The 14,091-nt window shown below is 41.1% G+C and overlaps 2 non-coding genes across 2 annotated transcripts; both read right to left on the bottom strand.

Moving 5' to 3' along the window:
• Positions 1-2,755: 2,755 nt before the first annotated feature.
• On the bottom strand, positions 2,756-2,826 carry TRNAG-CCC (transfer RNA glycine (anticodon CCC)). Its single transcript has one exon. It is a non-coding gene; the product is annotated as a tRNA-Gly (tRNA).
• A 3,857-nt stretch (positions 2,827-6,683) lies between these two features.
• Positions 6,684-6,756, bottom strand: TRNAV-CAC (transfer RNA valine (anticodon CAC)). The gene has a single exon. It is a non-coding gene; the product is annotated as a tRNA-Val (tRNA).
• Positions 6,757-14,091: the final 7,335 nt, after the last annotated feature.

The following is a 14,091-nucleotide window of genomic DNA, read 5'->3' as shown; positions in this document are numbered from 1 at the left end:
TTCATGAATATTCAGAGCTCCTCCTATTCCCTGTTGAATATATGTGGCCAACCAGATCAACATAAATCCCTATTCTCCCCTCCCCTCCCTGGAAACCTATTTTTCAGGTTTCAGCAGGAGGGTATGCCTCCCAGTCTGTCAGAATGGCCGCCTTGCAGGCTGTAACCCTTTATAAAAAATAAAATCTCCTTTCTAAATTTATAAATTGTGTGATTTTTCACTTGACAGCTTTCAGTTGTCAGTCAAGTCACTGACTGGGAAAAGTCCTTTGCAATATATTTATTTGAAAAATGACTGAATTCCTGAATATATAAGAGAAATTTCATAAATCAGTAATATAGAGCTAAGCCAAATAAAATCAGGCAAAATATTCGAATAGGCCTTTGCAAAGGAAAATTTCTTATATGCTGGAAGCCATAAGAAAATATGCTTCATAGTATTGTTCATTAGGCAAGTACAAATTAATTCCACACGGAGACACCACTAACCACTTACCAGTGTATGGGTACTTTATTTTATTATTATTTTTTTTTTTCTGAGACAGGGTCTCAGTCTGTCACCCAAGCTGGAGTGCAACGGTGCGATCTTGGCTCTCTGCAACCTCCCCCTCCTGAGTAGCTGGGACTACAGGTGCATGCCACCATGCCCAGCTAATTTTTGTACTTTTAGTAGAGACGGGGTGTCACCATGTTGGTCAGACTGGTCTGAGAGCACAGCTACATTTAACAAAGTTAGCACATCAAATGCTGACAAGAATTTGGTGCCACTTCAACTGTCACTGCTGGTGAAAAAACATTCTAGAAGACTGGCAATTTGTACTAATGTTAAACTTATACTCAGGTCATGACCCAGCAACTGAAGTACTTCCATGAATCTCAAGTGCACAAAAAGACTGTTACAAGAATATTCATCACAAGAATTCAGTAACACCACAATTGAGAAGTCATCCATGAAACTACGTGGATGTATCTCATGAGTATAATGAACATAACTGCAGAAAAAAGGCCAGACACAAAAGATATGTCCATTTACTCATGAGAACTTTAAGAACAGGCAATTGTAACCTATGGGAATAGACATCAGAATGGCGATTAACTAAGAGGACACAGGGTGGGAATTGCCTGGAAAGGGGTTCTAACAGGCATTTCTCAGATGATGGCAATTTTCTAAAACTTGAGCTGGGTGATTACATTTATCAAAATTAAACAAATTGCACTAAAAATTTGTGCACTTTATGTGAACTGTAGTTTATTTACTGTTCGCATTGCTTGAACCCGGGAGACGGAGGTTGCAGTGAGCTGAGATTGAGCCGTGGCACTCCAGCCCGGGTGACAGAACAAGACTACGTCTCAAAAATAATAATAATAGTAGTAATTTACTGTTCTCATAAAAATTAGTGGATGCGGAATGGAGGCAAGCCGGTGTAGATTATGACAAGTAGTTTAGATTTTATTGTAAACTCATTAAAAGCTCGTTCTCGTTTTGTGTTTTTAAAAATCCCACTGATACAGCTGTTTTCTCTACCAGAAAATACTATAACCACATTATTTCATCAGTGGAAGCTACAGACAAAGGGCTCTTGAGAGGTGGCATCTTCACCTATGGGAATTTTTTCTGCTCAATTGTGAGACAAAGGGCATGTCCAAGTTTTCCTTGTGGTCAGGCCGCCCCCCGTAGTTTATGCACAGTGGGCTAAACTCCAGAAGCTGGAGCCCTTCCAGGCCAGTAGTTTACTCTGCTCTCTGGAGGCTGCTAGGATTAAAGGCAAAGCAAATGACAGGTCTATTAGCTACAATCGCAAGATAGAAAACATTGCTGTGACTCAGATTTGAACCCAGGTTGTGGGAACCACAACTACAAGTATTAACCACTACACGACCACAAGGCCTGCTGACAACCATTGTACTTCTTATCCTTTTTATGTAAAAACACTCATACTACTTTCTCTGCTTTATTCTTGAACATCTGGAGATTTTCGTGCTTTTCTCTCTTTCATGCGCTTCTCTGTTTCTCTCTCCCCATTCTGCTACATAATTTAAAAAAAAAAATCTCATCTCTCAGGATCCGGCCCCTGCCTCTACACCAAGCCTCCTGGGAAATCTCCTTGTCCCATCAACACTTCTGCCTTCTTTCACTCCTTTTTTTTTTTTTTTTTTTTTTTGACGGACTCGCTGGAGTGCAGTGGCTCACTGCAACCTCCGCCTCCTGGGTTCAAGCGATTCTTCTGCGTCAGCCTCCCAAGTAGCTGGAATAGCAGGTGCATGCCACCACAATCGGCTAATTTTTGTATTTTTAGTAGAGACGGGATTTCACCATGTTAGCCAGGCTGGTCTTGAACTCTTGTCCTGAAGCTATCCATCCGCCTCGGCCTCACAAAGTTCTGGGATTACAGGTGTGAGCCACCGTATCCGGCCAAATTTCAGGCCAACACCTGTTGACGCACATTGCCAGACACACGGAATCCCTCGCGGAACACCGATAGGCCCACAAAACACGCCGGGGCCAAGGTGGCTGACGATTTTAGCAAATTCGGTTCACAGTGTCTGGGGTACAGCCCGGAGGGTCCACTGGCCACCCCCGCGCAAGGAGCAGTCTCCGCTGCTCCCTTCATCTCTACGCAGATTCCTCCCCACACACCTCCCCTTTCTTTGGGCCACGGAGGCCTCTTGTACCTCTGACGTGACTACCCCGCCTGCAGCTCCTCTCCTTCTGGGAGCTTCAGGGTAAAGAACTGTGGAGAAGAACAAAAACCTCTTGCATTGGCCGGGAATCGAACCCGGGTCTCCCGCGTGGGAGGCGAGAATTCTACCACTGAACCACCAATGCCTTCCTGTACCAGCTTCCTGTGGGAGGTGAGAATTCTACCACTGAATCACCAATGCCTCCCTGTACCAGCTTCCTGGAAGATAGCTGAAAAGAGTATCCAGGAAGACTTAGAAACTTGCAAGCGGCTTTTTCAAGTGTCGACTAAAAGCTAACAAAGACATCCAAAGCAAATGTTTTTACAGGAAACTTTTACTAGACAAAGTTATAAATATCAAAATAGCTCATTTGTCGGATCAAACTCTTAACTCTGAAAAAGGTCTTTCTACCTGCATTACAAACCCCTATAATAAAACATCAGAAATTCATTCATGTTTCTTTTCTCTAATCCTAAATCTTCAACTGTCAACCTCAAACTGCTGCCTTAGTGGTTCTGAGAAGGTAACCTAACTGGGAGTTTAGGTAAGTAAAGTTCTAATTCAGGGAGGAAATAAGAAGCAGAAGCAAAATTAGAATTAGAGGAAAGAGGAAATAAAAGGACAGAATCAAGGTAGAGATAATGAAGAAACAAAAGTTGGTATACTGAGTTAGTCTTTTGTCGCTGTTTTTTTGGCAGAAGAGTAATGATCGGTCTTGTGATCATTATAATACTGTTATTTGTCTGCTTGAAGATGTATAAAGCACTTGAAGGAAATGTGATATAAAGAGATTAATAATGCTTGCAGTCAATATTTCATTGTTATGGAGAATCCAATTTCCTAAGTTAACATGCTTTGATGTATTAGCTATGTAAGGAGTAGACTAGTTTAAGGAAATATTGATAGTCAAAATATTAACATATTAGTCTTTTGATGAAGTTCAAATAGTAGAGAGATTTCTTTCCTCAATTTTCCCTGGAGAGAGTAAACTGAAGAGAAAAATCCAGAGTTTGCCCCACATGTTGGGTCTGGGAGTCATTATGACTTTTTCAAAGACAGAAGCTGTGTGTGTGACATGGAATCATGCTTCTTCTCTAGCTGAGAGGCCAAGCTAGGTCTAGGCTGAGTCGTAAACTTGAGCCCAACAAGGAAATCACCCTTCACATTGACCTGGAAGAGCTTTGACCGTTCTCTGTTCTTTGCCCAACACCCAAGACACACATCAGCTCTGGCCAACAAACCTTCACATATTATCTGTATCAACCAGAGCTACATTTATTCCCAAATCACCTTCTAAAATACAAACCTGTACTTTCTACTCTCAAATTCTAAATTTGCAAAGGCCTCATATGCATCTCAGAGTCACAGATGCTAAAACTCAACACACCAGTGAGTTCCCTGTCAGCATCATGTACCATCGTCTATCTCAAAACCCAGTGATCAGACCCAAGTACAGCATCTCCCAAAGAGTAGTGCACTGTCCTGGGTGTTTCAGTGATCACTAAAACCTGTTTCTAGCCCTGCCTAGCACACTTATCCTCACCACCATCCATCCTATTTGCCAAGCCAGATCTTTCTTTGGATAAACTCTCGTTTTCACAACACAACAATTTCAGTTCAATTCAAAAAAATAGTGTTTAGGTTTATTGGATACTCCACAAGCTTACTGCCACTTTATTACCACACTTTTCCATCTATCAGCTCTTGCGTCCATTAACATAAGCAGACAAAAAAAAACTGGACTCCTGGCCAGGTGCAGTGGCTCATGCCTGTAACCCCAGAACTTTGGGAGGCCAAGGCAGGCAGATCATGAGGTCAGAAGATTGAGACCATTCTGACTAACACGGTGAAACCCCGTCTCTACTAAAACTACAAAAAAAAAAAAAAAATTAGCTGGGCGTGGGGGCACCCGCCTGTATTCCCAGCTATTTGGGAGGCTGAGGCAGGAGAATTACCTGAACCCGGGAGGCGAAGGTTGCAGTGAACCGAGATCACACCATTGCACTCCAGCCTGAGTGAAAGAGCAAGACTCCATCTCAAAAAACAAAAACAAAAACAAACAAACAAAACTGGACTCCCTACAGCCAGTGTAGTACGCACCACTCACTTGCCACACTGTATGCTAAGTAACCCTTCCACAGCTGAAATCTGCACATAACTTCAGCCTAAAACCATGTAATGTCCCTTTATTTCTTCAGTACAACGATACAATGATGAATACCTTATTCTCTGTACCCTTCTTCCCTCTGTGCTCATCACTCTAATAGTTCTTGCCAATACTCAAATCCAGGAGCAGCAAACTACTTGACGTGTCATAAACTTTTCACAGGTTCATGCCAGTGGATTCCCTGGTGAACCAGCTATCTTAACTTAGGCTTCCATAACAAAATACCACAGACTGGATGGCTTAAACATGAGGAATTTCTTTCTCACAGTTTGAGAGGGTGAGAAGTCCAAGATCAAACTGCCAGCTGATTTGGTTCCCTGGTGAGGGCTCTCTCCCTGGCTTGCAGACTGCTACCTTCTCCTTCTGTCCTTGCATGGTGGAGAGAGAGAGAGCACTTTGATCTTTCTTCTGTTTCTTATAATGACACTGATCTCATCATGGAGATCCTATGGTCATGACCTCATCTAAGCCTGATTACTTCCCAAAGGCCCTACCTCCAAAATACTTTCACGTTGGGAGTTAAGGCTTCAATATATAATTTGAAGGGAACACAAACATCCATTCCATTACACTAGCACCTGCATTTGCAATCCAGCCTCTGGGCCAGCCTTAGCAGTGCAGAGCCCAAGGCTTCAATTGACAGGATTTTTATGCTCCCATGCTCTGGCTCCTTGGCTCCGGAAGCTTCATAGAACCAGTAGGGTAATACATCATTTAGCAATTATGCTATAAAACACATGGTGGGCAAAAGAGTGCCCTATTAAGTATTTCGGTTATGTCCCCATTAGTGTGCTTGGCTCAACCTATTAACAGTAAATAGTGGTTAGCATCCACCTCAGTACAATTCCCTGCAGTCATCCTATCCATTCCATTTTCCTATCCTTGGCTTGCTGATTCAATACTCTTAAGTGATGTACTCCTGGTGCTCTCCTTTTTCCCTCGGAGATATCTTGTGATTTCTTTGATTCTCTCCACCTCTACAGGTTAATAAATCTAATATTTTAAAAAATCTGTAGAGGGATGTTGGGAAGCTGTGAGGAGAGCCCTTGGGCTATTCGCCTGAGTAAAGGGCAGACTCCTGAAGATTCTGGGCCTTGGCCTCCAGCTGCACTAGTGCTGGCCACTTAGCTGTTCTCAGCAGCCTCACCTGGCGCAATGGTGCTGAAGCGCACTACCTTGAGGCCAGAAGGCAAAGCGAGAGTCGGTGGCTATGACCTGGAACCCATTTAGGCAAAATTGAGGGCGCTTGGGGACAAAGCAATAGAGAAGGGTGGGCAATACAGGATGTGTACACTACACATTAGGAATTATATTTACTAAATTGTTGATTACCTAAGCCTCCGGAGAGTAGTTTGGACACTTACCGGTTTGCTGAGGATTATTTGGGGAAGGGGTACGCATGCAAATGTATATACATAATTCGTGTGATTTTGGAATATTGACTCTATGAGTTCCAGATGCAGATTTAGAACCTTTTTAAAAAATGTTTTGTTTTGTTGTCTCTCAAATCAGCCAGATCTGCAACTGGATCAGAGTAAAGCGAAGCCAAGCGGGACCCTTAGGAAATGCGCTAAGATGTCATCCACTTTCAGTGTCAGCCTGTGAAAATTCAGGCGATAGAAGAGAATGAAAAGAACCCTAAGGAATTTCTGGAACCAAAGCTAACATTAAGCAGGCCTGCTGTGACGTACTCTTACTGGCAGACCAGTGGAAATTGTAGCCTGGTCGACAATATGTCTAGATTGATGAGGTGTAAAATGTAGGTCACAGGTTCAACAACTTTTCTGTTTTTCAACCTTGAGTAAACTCACTAAATTTAAAGGTAAAAGGAGACCTGTTTCCGCCCGGTTTCGAACCGGGGACCTTTCGCGTGTGAGGCGAACGTGATAACCACTACACTACGGAAACCACACACTTGCCGAAAGAGGCAAAATATAATCATGAAAATCTTAGATCAGCCATTTCTACTATAGTTTACAAATCCAAGATCGCGCCACTGCACTCCAGCCTGGACGACAGAGCGAGAGTGTCTCAAAAAAAGGTTGGAGAAGAAGGTGCCATTTCCCCTAGTTGCTTTTCTTACTGCAGTAATGACCGCATTGCCTTCACATCTGAAGTCCAGGTGCTTCCACCCTGAGGAATATGCAGATCGCTAGGTCACTGGACGCCAGGCCGCAGTGCCGGCCTCGTTCTGCCTTTGGCTCCAAATGCAGTCGGGGGACGCGACTGAACCTCACCAGAGGCTGATGGGATGTTACCCTTACCAGCGACTGGAGAGCCGAGCTCCCAAAGAGGCCTACTTCATGATAGCCTTAAATCAGGAAATTTCATGAAATCCCACCCCTCTACCGCCCCATTCCCATATTCTATCTCCTCCCCTGCCCACTCTGAGAGGATTCGCCGCCTTTCTGTCGCGTCTGGACTCTTTGGAGTCCCACATGGACAAGACAAAAGGGGCATTGCCTTTTCCTACAGGAGAGGGAAGAGCCGTCACAGCGGAGGAAACACAGACTCACAGCGCGCATCCCCACATACTTGCACCCTGCCGGACGCCAGCAAACCCAGCAAAGCACTCTCTGAAGCTTCTCTGGAAAAGGACGGAGTGTGAGGTTTCTGATAAGGCAAGAGGAGCCAAACAGAGGGGACCCAGTTCTTCCCCTGACTCGAGAGAACAAACCCAGAAGAAGGGCAGATTCAAAGGAAAAGCGCAAAGGCGGCCCAACCCCACGACCTGAGCGAGCCAAGGGTCGCGGTTTAAATTGCGTTTATCAGAACAGTTGTTTGCTCACTGTCCCAAAGCCCTCCAAGGGACAAAGAAAACACTGGCATGGCACCAATCGCAGAAGGGGGCAGCATTGACATCCAGGAACGGGCGTGGAAAAGCAGGGATCATCTCTCCCCTATCCCCTGTATGGCTGCAGACGTAGCAGTGGTTCTTTTCTCTAGGACCCAGTGAGTGTGCACTAGGACAGAACACTATTTATATTATTCATGGTGGCACCACCCAGGCTGAAAGTGAGCCTGTGCTGCTTCAGCTTTCAGGAAGGACGGGCCCAATTCTCCCTCCCTATACAAAGCTGCAGTGCCCTGGCAATGGAGGATAGATCATGGAGTTGCCTGCCCTGGACTCGGGGAAGAGGCTCTGCCCTAACCCCCATTTTAGTGGTAGCTGTCAGAGTGGCATATCCATAGACTTCAGCTGCACCACAGCCAGGAACCAAAGGACAAAGTCTTTATAAAATGAAGGTTATGAGCTCTGTGACAGGGGCATGATAGGGAAGCAGATCACATTCTTGCCTACTCAGGAGGAGCTAGTGCACCTCTGCCCCTTCCCCTGAGGCCTCAGCACACCCCAACATGATCTCTTGCCACCATCCTGTCAGAGCAAGTTTTTCCACTGGACACCAGCCTACCTACCCACCCTTACTCTTAAGCAGCATCTACTAGACTGCATCCTAAACTGGACCACTGAATAAAAAAACCCTGCTACCCGAAGGGCTTAGTGCTAGTCCATGAGATAAGCTTCCTGAGAATTCCCTACCCTCAGCCCCCAACAGGGGTCAGTGTGTTAGCTTTTACTTCCAGTACATCACCACAACAAGCAGCATCTGAGAAAGCTACTGCTTAGAAGCTACCTACAACCAAGAAACACATACAGAGATAGGGCCCCCCAAAAGCACCCAGAAATGAAGCCAAACAATCATACACAACACATATCACAGTCATACCATCAAGAAAAAAAAAGAATAAAAAAATTAAAAATCCTCATCCAAACAATACCAAATTCAAAAATAAGAAGCAACAGCTTCCTCAGATGAGAAGGAATCAGTGCAAGAACTCCAGTGTACTCGGAGTATTTACACACTTCCAAAGGATTGTACTAGTTCCTAGCAATGGATCCTAGCCAGACTGAAATGTCAGAAATGACAGACAAGAATTCCAAATACGTATTGCAAGGAAACTCAATGAGATCCAAGAAAAAATTGAAGTCCAATGCAAAGAAACCAGAAAAACAATACAGAATATGAAAGACAAGAAAACTATATTAAGAAAAAACAAATACAACGTCTATAATTGAAAAATTCACTAAAGGAATTTCAAAACACATTGAAAGCTTTAACAATAGACTACACAAGCAGAAGAATGAATTTCAGAGCTTGAAGGTTGGTCTTTCAAATTCACCTAGTCAGACAAAAATAAAGAAAAAATAATTTTTAAAAATGAACAAAGCTTTTGAGAATTATGAGGTTATGTAAAGCGATCAAGCCTATGACTTATTGGCATTCCGGAGAGAGAAGAAAAAAAAGTAAGCAACCTGGAAAACATATTTGAAGGAATAATTCAGGAAAGAATTTTCCTAGTCTTACTAGAGAGATTGATATTGAGATACAAGAAATTCAGACAACTTCTGCAAGATACTACACAAGATAATCATTGCAAAGCATACAGTCATCAGACTTTCCAAGATCAATGTGAAAGAAAAAATCTTAAAGGCAGCTGAAGAAAAGGACCAAATTATCTCTAAAGGAAATCCCATCAGACTAACAGCAAACTTCTCAACCAAAATCTTACAAGTCAGAAGAGACTGGGGCCTATTTTTAGCCACCTAAAAGAAAAAAAAAAAAAAAGTGCTTGTCAAAGTTTCATACTCTGCCAAACTAAGCTTCATAAATGAAGGAGAAATAGTTTTTCCCAGACAGAGAAATGCTAAGGGAATTCATTAACACCAGACAGGCTCTAAATAAATGTCCAAAGGCATTCTAAACATGGATGGTACTTGCTACCATAAAAGCACATGTAATTACAAAGCTCATAGACCCTATAAAGCAGTACATAATTGGGTCTACAAAGCAACTAGCTTAACACTATGACAAAAATAACACCTCACACATGAATATTAACCTTGAATGTAAATGGCCTAAAAGCTCCACTTAACAGGCATAGAGTAGTCCAGGCATGATGGCTCATACCTGTAATCTCAGCACTTTGGGAGGTCAAGGCAGGCAGATCACTTGAGGTCAGGAGTTCGAAACGAGCCTGGCCAACATGGTGAAACTTCATCTCCACTAAAATACAAAAATTAGCTGGGCGTGGTGGTGGGTGCCTGTAACGCCAGCTACTTGGGAAGCTGAGGCAGGAGAACCACTTGAACCCAGGAAGCAGAGGCTGCAGTGAGCCAAGATCGCACCACTAAACTCAGCCTGGGTGACAGAGTGAGACTCCATTAAAAAAAAAAAAAAAAAAGGCATAAGGTGGCAAATTGGGAAAAAAAAAAATCAAACTTTCTGTGGCCTTTAAGAGAGATCTATCTTACATGTTATAGCGCCCAGAGGCTCAAAGTAAAGGGATAGAGAGAGATCTGTTATGCAAATGGAAAACAAAAAAGATCAGGAGTTGCTATTCTTGTATCAAGTAAAACAGACTAAACCAACAACGGCTAAAAAAAAAAAAAAAGACAAGGAAGGGCATTATGTAATCAGAAAGCATTCAATTCAACAAAAAGATTTAACTATCCTAAATATATATGCACCTAACACTGAAGCACCGAAATTTATAAAACAAATACTACTAGACCTAAGCAAAGAAATAGCCATACTATAACAGTGGAGGACTTCAACATCCCACTGCCAGCACTAGACAGATCACTGAGGCAGAAACCTAATAAAGAAACTTTGGACTTAAATTGGACTCTTGACCAAATGCATCTAATAGATGTCTATAGAATACTCTATCCAACAACCACAGAATATACGTTCTTCTCTTCTGTACACAGAACATTCTCTAAGATTGACCACATACTCAGTCATAAAGCAAGTCTCAATAAATTTTTTTAAATGAAATTATATCAAGTATCTTCTCAGACAACAGCAAATAAAAGCAGAAATCAATGCCAAGAGGAACTCTCAAAACCACACAAATACATGGAAACTAAACAACAGAATCATTTTTGGGTAAACAATAAAATTAAGGCAGAAATAAAAAAATTGAAACAAATGAAAGTAGAGACACAATGTGTCAAAAACTCTGGAATACAGCAAAAGCAGTGTTAAGAGGAAAGTTTATAGCACTCAATATCTACCTTGAAAAGATAGAAAGATCTCAAATTAACAACATAATACCACACCTACAGAACTAGAAAAAGAAGAAGAAACAAAACCCAAAGCTAGGAGAAGGAAAGAAATAACTAAGATCAGAGCAGAACGAAATGAAACAGAGACCAAAAAAAAAAAAAAAAAAAACACACACACAAAGGATCAATGAAATGAAGAGTTGGTTATTTGAATGATTGATAGACCACTAGCTAGATTAACCAGAAAAAAAAAGATCCAAATAAACACAATCAGAAATTACAAAGGTGACATTACAACTCATACCACAGAAATACAAAAGATCCTCAGCGACTACTATGAGCATCTCTATATGCACAAACTACAAAACCTAGAGGAAATAGTTAAATTCCTGGAAGCACACAACTTCTTAAGATTGAACCAGGAGAAACTGAAATCCTGAACAGATCAATAATGAGTTATGTAATTGAATCAGTAATAAAAATTCTACTAATCTGAAAGAGCCCTGGACCAGACAGAATTTTACAACTGAATTCTACCAGATATGCAAAGAAGAGCTGGTACCAATCTTACTAAAACTATTCCAAAAAATTGAGGATGAGGGATTCCTAACTCATTCTATGAAACCAGTATCATCCTGATACAAAAATCTGGCAGGGACACAATAAAAAAAGAAAACTACAGGCCAATATCCCTGATAAACATAGATGCAAAAATTCTCAACAAAATACTAGCAAACTGAATCCAGCAGCACATCAAAAAGATAATTCATCATGATCAAGTGGGCTTTATGCCTAGGATGCAAAGATGATTCAACAGATGCAAAAAAAAGATGCTATTCACTGCATAAACAGAATTTTTAAAAACCATATGATTATCTCAATAGATGCATAAAAAGTATTCAATAAAATCTTACATCCCTTGCATGATACACACCTTCAACAAACGAGCCATCAAAGGAACATAACTCAAAATAATAAGAGCCATCTATGACAAACCCATAGCCAACATCATGCTGAATAGGCAAAAGTTGGAAGCATTGCCCCTCATAACTGGAATAAGACAAGGACGTCCACTCTCACCACTCCTATTCAACACAGTACTGGAAATCCTGGCCAGAGCAATCAGTCAGGAGAAATAAAAATAAAAATAAAAAAGCAATCATCCAAATAGGAAAAGGGGAAGTCAAATTATCTCTGTTCACCAAAGACATGATCCTGTATCTAGAAACCTCTAAAGATTCCTCCAAGATACCCCTAGACTTGATAAACAAGTTCAGTAAAGTTTCAGGTTACAACATCAGCATACAAAAAATCAGTAGCATTTCTATACACTAAAAATGCTCGAGCTGAGACCCAAATCAAGAACTTAATCCCATTTACAATAGCCACACACACACACACAGATAAAATAAACAAAATACCTAGGAATATATTTAACCAAGGAGGTCAAAGATCTGTACTGGGAGAACTACAAAACACTGATGAAAGAAATAATAGACAACACAAACAAATGGGAAAACATTCCATGCTTGTGGACTGGAAGAATCAATATTGTTAAAATGAGCATTCTGTGCAAAGCAATCTAAAGATTCAACGCAATTCCTATCAAGTTACCAATGTCATTTTTTACAGAATTAGGAAAAACATTATAAAATTCTTATGGGGCTGGACATGGTGGGTCACACCTGTAATCCCAGCACTTTGGGAGGCTGAGGCAGGAGGATCACTTGAGGTCAGGAGTTCGAGGGCAGCCTGGCCAGTATGGTGAAACCTCGTCTCTATCAAAACACACAAAAATTAGTAGGCGTGGTGGCACACACCTATAGTCCCAGCTACTTCAAGAGACTGAGGTGGGAGAATCACTTGAACCCAGAGGCAGAGGTTGTAGTGAGCCGAGCTTATGCCACTACACTCTAGCCTGGGTGACAGAGTGAGACCCTGTCTTAAAAAAAAAAAAAAAAAATCCCCATGGAACCAAAAAAGAGCCCGAATGATTAAGGAATCCAAAGCAAAAAGAACAAATCCAGAGGCATCACATTACCTAACTACAAACTATACTACAAGGCTATAGCAACAAAAACAGCATGGTACTGGTACAAAAATAGACACATAAATCAGTGGATAAGAATAGAGAACCTAGAAATAAAGTCACACACCTACAGCCAACTGATCTTTAACTAAGTTGACAAAAATAAACAATGGGGAAAATGATACCCTATTCAATAAATGGTGCTGGGAAAACTGGCTAGCCAAATGCACAAGAATAAAACTGGACCCTCACCTCCCACCATATACAAAAATTAATTCGAGATGGTTTACAGACTTAAATATAGGATGTCAAACTATAAAAATGCTGGAAGAAAACCTAGGAAAATCTCTTCTCGACATTGGCCTATGACTAAGACCTCAAAAGCAAATGCAACAAAAACGAAAATTGACAAATGGGACTTAAATGTAAAAAGCTTCTGCACTGCAAAAGAAATAATCAACAGAGTATACAGTCAACCTACAGAATGGGAGAAAATATTTGAAAACTATGCATCTGACAAAGGACTAATATCCAGACTCTATAAGAAACTTAAATCAACAAGAGAAAACCAAATAACCCTATTTTAAAAATGGGCAAAGGACATGGGTAGACACTTATGAAAGAAAGACATACAAGCAGTCAACAAATATATGAAAAAATGCACAACATCACTAATCATCAGAGAAATGCAAATTAAAACTACAGTGAGATATCATCTCACAGTAGTCAGAATGGCTATATTCCAGCCATAAGGCAACTGTGCTCTTCACGACTTCTCAATGTTTATTCACATTGAGAAGTAGGTTCTGTCATTCTCTTGAATGAAGCTCACCTGATATGGTAAGTTATCCTCATTTTAAAACATTCAGATTTTATCCTACAATCTTTTCACATGTGACAGTTTTTCTGTTCTTTCTAAGCATGTAATGGAAGTCAAGGAATTCTACATCCTCACGATCTATTAATATTTCTTACCTTCCCACAGCAGTGAAATTCTCATTCTAGTCTTCTGAAACAGAGATAGCTAATAAAGAAAACTCATTTCTTCTTTAACCTTTTCCATGAATTTCAGACCATTCTGGTTTTATTCTTTTCTACACAAAGTTTACTCTTTATAGGTGTTCAATAAATAAAATATAAACAC

This window comes from Macaca nemestrina, chromosome 1 (genome assembly GCF_043159975.1).
Source record: "Macaca nemestrina isolate mMacNem1 chromosome 1, mMacNem.hap1, whole genome shotgun sequence".
NCBI lineage: Eukaryota > Metazoa > Chordata > Mammalia > Primates > Cercopithecidae > Macaca > Macaca nemestrina.
The sequence above is the reverse complement of the archived record's forward strand: the minus strand, read 5'-3'. Positions and strand labels throughout refer to the sequence as shown.